The 5,351-nt window shown below is 29.0% G+C and overlaps 1 long non-coding RNA gene across 1 annotated transcript; it reads left to right on the forward strand.

The window, feature by feature from the left end:
- The first annotated feature begins 1,512 nt into the window (after nt 1–1,512).
- LOC131183424 (uncharacterized) lies at nt 1,513–4,017 on the forward strand. The gene is made up of 3 exons (XR_009151508.1): nt 1,513–1,687; nt 3,130–3,193; nt 3,781–4,017. It is a non-coding gene; the product is annotated as an uncharacterized LOC131183424 (long non-coding RNA).
- Nucleotides 4,018–5,351: the final 1,334 nt, after the last annotated feature.

The following is a 5,351-nucleotide window of genomic DNA, read 5'->3' on the forward strand; positions in this document are numbered from 1 at the left end:
TTTTGTTTTTTTATTCATTTCATTTATATTTTCTTCTTTTTATCATTAAATGAATTATGATAAATTATTTAATAATAATTAAAATTTAAAATAAAATTTATTTTATCAAAAATAAAATTATTATAAAATTTTCTCTGTAGACAAAATAAAAGCTAATGAAATAACGGTTTTTAACTAAATTCAGTTTTTCACATTATTTATAAATTAAATTTATCAAATTATTTTAAATAATATAATTATTAAAAATTTATATTTATATTTATTTTTACAATTATATTATTATAAAAATAATTTTATTAGCTTAGTCTATAAGTAATGTTATACACAATGTCTACCTAAGATTTCTTCATAAATAATATTTTTCATGACTTCCATTTTCATTGATGGATGATTTAACATTAGTAGTTTTGTCTTTTGTTAGAATAATAATTAAATATTAAAAATTATGAGCGAAATTAACTCATTGGAAAGAATGAAGTAATATTGTTTCATGGATTCCACTTTCATTAATGGATTAACCTTAGTAGTTTTTTGTTTTGTTGCAATAATTTTCAAATTTATTTTCAGCTAAGCTAACATTATTACCATTAGTTTCATCTATTTTGATTAATTATTTTTATAATACAATTGAATTTGATTGTGACTCAAACTTGGGATTTTATAATTTTTAAAACAATTCAAGTACAGTTAAACTAAAATTTGCAGATTATTTAACTAATTTAACATAATAATAAATAATAAAATTTAGGCTGAATATGTTATTTCATACTTAAATTTTATAAAAAATTTTCGTTGTAACACCCCCGTTTGCATAGCCTGATAGATTTCACTGTTCCGGTGACCGATGTCGATTCAGACAATTAAGGGGATTAGACCACACTTAAGTCAATTAGAGAAGATATAAAAATAAATAATTAGTAATGTTCAATTAGTTAAGTATAAACAAGAAAAACAGAACAGAAGAAGTTAAACGAGTCGAGAGTCACTGCGATGGGTGACCTCCTCGGGAACGACTGCGAAGTCATTTTAAACTCAAATTTCGAACCGTAAAATGTGACGCTGCGGTCCTTAGGATCCTTATGAACATAGTGGAAAAGAGAAAATCACGAAAAAGAATCAAGCTACCAAATAATTAGGTCAGGGAGCCGGAAGAAATATGGAATTATTTGCAAACTGGGATGAACCGGCGAGGGGCAATTTGGTCAATTGACCCTGAGAGCTGACTCCTGACCTAACTGTCAAATAAAATCGGAGAAAAGAAAATTTCGGGATCGAGGATTAAATTAAAGAACTATTGAAGAATTAAAGAAAAAGAAAAAGAATAAAAATAATACTTATTACATCATGATGATGATGATGACATCATATAAGATGTCAAAATTAATTTTAATTTTTCAATCTTTTTTGACCAAGTCAATTATGGGCATAAAAACAAAAATTGAAAAGCCAAATTTTATCTCTTCTTCTTCTTTTTTTTTCTCTCTTTCCCGTAGCTCCTCATCCCTCCCCCTTTTCTCACTAAATCCTCCATGGCTACTTAATTTCAAGTTTTTAAAGCTTGAATCAACCCCATAAATCCCATAATTTTCCTAAATAAAACTTGTTCTTAGATCTTGGCAAGCCTATTGAGAAGGAAATTTGAAGGAAAATAAAAGGAAAATTGAAGCTTGGGGAAACTTCACAAGAGGTTAGTGACAAATTCTTCAAATTGTCTATTGAATTTTTATTTAAGTAATTGATATAAGTTAGAAATTAACTTTAAATGGAAAGAAAACAATTATTGAGGGACTATATATGAGTTCAACCAGCTAGGGTTTATATTTGAAATGGGTGATTTGATGCATTAGAATGAGTTTAAAAGTCTTAATTAGTTGAATGATTATAGATTGGAACTTTGAAATTGCTAATGGTAATTAAGTAGTGAGATTAGGGTTTGGAGGCCTAGGGTTTGAGGCAAATTTTGGAGAAATGCATAAATGATGACTTTGACCTATTATGAAGAGAAAAATGGTCAATAATGACCAAAGGAGATGTGTGGGAATTGTTAGAATGAAAGTCAAATTCGTAGGGTAAATGGTCATGTAGCTGGCAGCATGACCAAGCCAACTTTGAAGGACCAAAACGGAAATTTTACAAGTCCAATTGATATGCCACCAATTGGGGATGAAAATAGACATAAAATGACACAATTTTCATTAAGGAACCATGCCCAAAACTGACCAAAACCTAGTGAACCAATTGACCAAAGTTGGTTAAGAGCAGTCTGCCACTGCATAAACTGACCAAATGAACATTTGGTCATAACTCGAGCTAGAAAGGTCAAAATAATTCGGAATTTTACCAGAAATTAGATAAGATATAGATCTAAAACTTTCATGAAGAATACCAACCCAAATTATGCTATTAACCTAATCAAATTATTGAGCAAAGTTGAGTTACTGAACCTGCAATACTGCAGAATTGCTATTTGAACAGTAAAGTTTCAATGGCTATAACTCTCTCTAGAAAACTCCGATTTAGGTGAATCTTGAACCGATGGAAACCTAAGACATAGTAGAATATTTCGCATGAAGGAAATTAGACCAAATTATGGACTTAACTTGATCAAATTATTGAACGAAGTTGGATAAAAAATCTGCCAGAACCAAAATTGCAGCATGAACAGTGCACGTGAACAGTAACTGTATTTTGGCTATAACTTGAGCTACAAAACTCCAATTGGGGTGATTCAAAAAGGAGAATAAACTTAAGACAATGGGGAACATTTTCTATGAAGAAAGTTTTGCTAAATTCCAACAATAAAGTGACCAATGGAACAGTGCAACTTAGGACTCCAAAACTGAAATTTACCAAATTTGCCTAAAAGACTTAGGATTTGAGTAAACAACCAAAACCAACAAGTTTAGTGACCAAAATGTGGTATGTGTGTGAAGTTGGAGTTCCCATACCTATCAAGCCTTAGAAAGTCAATTATTTGACTTGAATAGTGTAGTGAATAGTAACCCGAAACACAAAAATTTCGAGAATGTCGAATTTAACACGTTAGAACTAGGTAAATGTGAAGCTAAATTTATTTTGGGATTTATGTTAAGTTCTAGTACTGAAGCATTGTAAAATTGTGTGTTTCAGTTGAAAAGAATACTGGAAAAAAAACCGAGGAACCGAGTCAAGGCCAAGAGGCGACTCGCTTGAGGTTTGTGCACAACGTATACTTTTTATAATCATCTTTTGCATACTGTTTTGAATAATGTGAAATATTGAATTATGGCATTCTTATGATGTTTTGATTTAAATTGTTAAAAGTTATTATGTATATTGAAATGACAATATTTAGCAAATTGTTAAGATAAGTTTTGAAATCACAGTGTCATGACCATATATTTGAACACCTCACTAGCATGACTAGTGGGGGTAATTAGTTTCGAATTTTGATTCCTTCTCTGGAGAAGTGTTGAGGTGTGCCAGTAGAAGAGGATGTGAATGGATATCCATATATTTGAGCTAGCTAGCCTTGTGATGTGATTTCTCTTTAGCCTCTGGCTATTGAGATTCTATTTGTTTCGAATGGCATGATCTAACTGTGGGTTTTATGAAATGTATTTTGATACTTCGAAATGAACTTGGTTTGCATTAAAACTTCATAATTCATGTTTTGTGTTTAATGCTTATGTTTAGTCAAATTTTTGAATAAATGTGATTATATTCTGCATAAAGATTATTTTAGTATGTTGTGCACCACTGAGTCCTAGTACTCAGCGATGGCTTCTATTGCTATCGCAGATACAGAGATTAGAGGAGTAGCAGAATGAGCTGCTAAAGATTGAGGATCATTCAGCTTGAAGTCTTCGGGTATAATTTATACCCCAATTGTAAATATTTCTTTTGATGTATGTATTGCATATAAATGTATGGACATGTAAATGGGTCTTGAGCAGCTTGTACAAAATTTGTATGAAGTTTGTAATAAATTTTAGTTTGTATTTCTTTTGATGTAAATTTTGTAAGAATGTACATAAATTGTTTTATCTCAAATGAAAAATGAGTGGAACTATTTTATTTAATTTAAAAGAAATGTATTGCTAGTATGCTGAGGATTATTGAATTTTGAACTTGAGAAATTTATTGAAATTGATTGAGTTTGATTGTGAAAATCGAAGTAGTGGTTGAGAAAAATTTTTAAAAGTGCTTTTTACAGGTATTTGAAGAACTATTTTCTCAAAATACAGACAGAACTCTGTCAAAATTTTTATAAAATTTGCGGAAAACTAAAATGGACCAAAAATATTAATTAGATTTACTTTTAATCATATGTTTTAAATACCTATTAGAAAATGCTCACCACTTGTCAAAAGTAAGAAAATTATTTAAAATCCCTTGTGGGGTACTTAATGAGTTATCGGTAGGTGAAGTTCGGTAGTTCATTAGGTATTCTACGGGATCATGTTATGTCTTATAGAGGGGTAAGGTGTGACATTCGTGGTATTTTAAAATTTTAAAATATCCTCTAACACATCTCAACTCTTGTAAGGTAAAGTGGAATTAAGATATCTCAAGCTAAAGAGTGTAAACTCTAATCGCACTAACATAATGGTCTACTAACTAAGATCTAAAAGGTATTTTAAATTTCACCATATGAGAGTTGAGATTTATTATGAGACGTTTAAAAGAATTAAAGTATATTATGAGACGTTTTAAAGATTTAGAGTGTCATAAAATTTTTTTGGTAAAGATTAAAAATGAACTTATGCATTACGCCTAAATTTTATTAAAGAATATTATATAATGCCAATTTAGCATTGTGATTATAGGTTCAAATTTGTCTTTTAAAAAAAATATAATTTTAAATACAATTAAAAAATTATTTAATTATTTTAAAATTTTTAAAATTAAATTTTTATAAATTTAATGTTAAATTATTTTTTAATATTTTTAATAAATATATTTAAAAAAAATATTTTTCTCAACGGCAATCTAACAATAACACTAAACGCAAACCCATAATGGGATGAAAATATTTTATGAGAAACAATCAAGCAAGTAACCAACTATTTTTTGATGGGTTAGCATTTTGATTGGTTAAGGTTATGAACGAAGTCATTTTTCTTTTGTCAAAAATAGAATACAGAAAGGGATTAATAACGAGAATAAACCATCGTTAAAAGCATGATAATTTTAATAGAGTCTTTATTCTATACAATTCACACTCACACACAATCCACCATCAATATAAAATCCCAAAGAACCAAACCACCGAAAGATGGGTTTACCTCAACAAAGTCTATTGATTAGATTACTGATAAAATAATTATAAATTTTTCTCAATAGACAAAATAAAAGCTTATAAACTAAAT

This window comes from Hevea brasiliensis, chromosome 9, assembly GCF_030052815.1.
Source record: "Hevea brasiliensis isolate MT/VB/25A 57/8 chromosome 9, ASM3005281v1, whole genome shotgun sequence".
Lineage (NCBI taxonomy): Eukaryota > Viridiplantae > Streptophyta > Magnoliopsida > Malpighiales > Euphorbiaceae > Hevea > Hevea brasiliensis.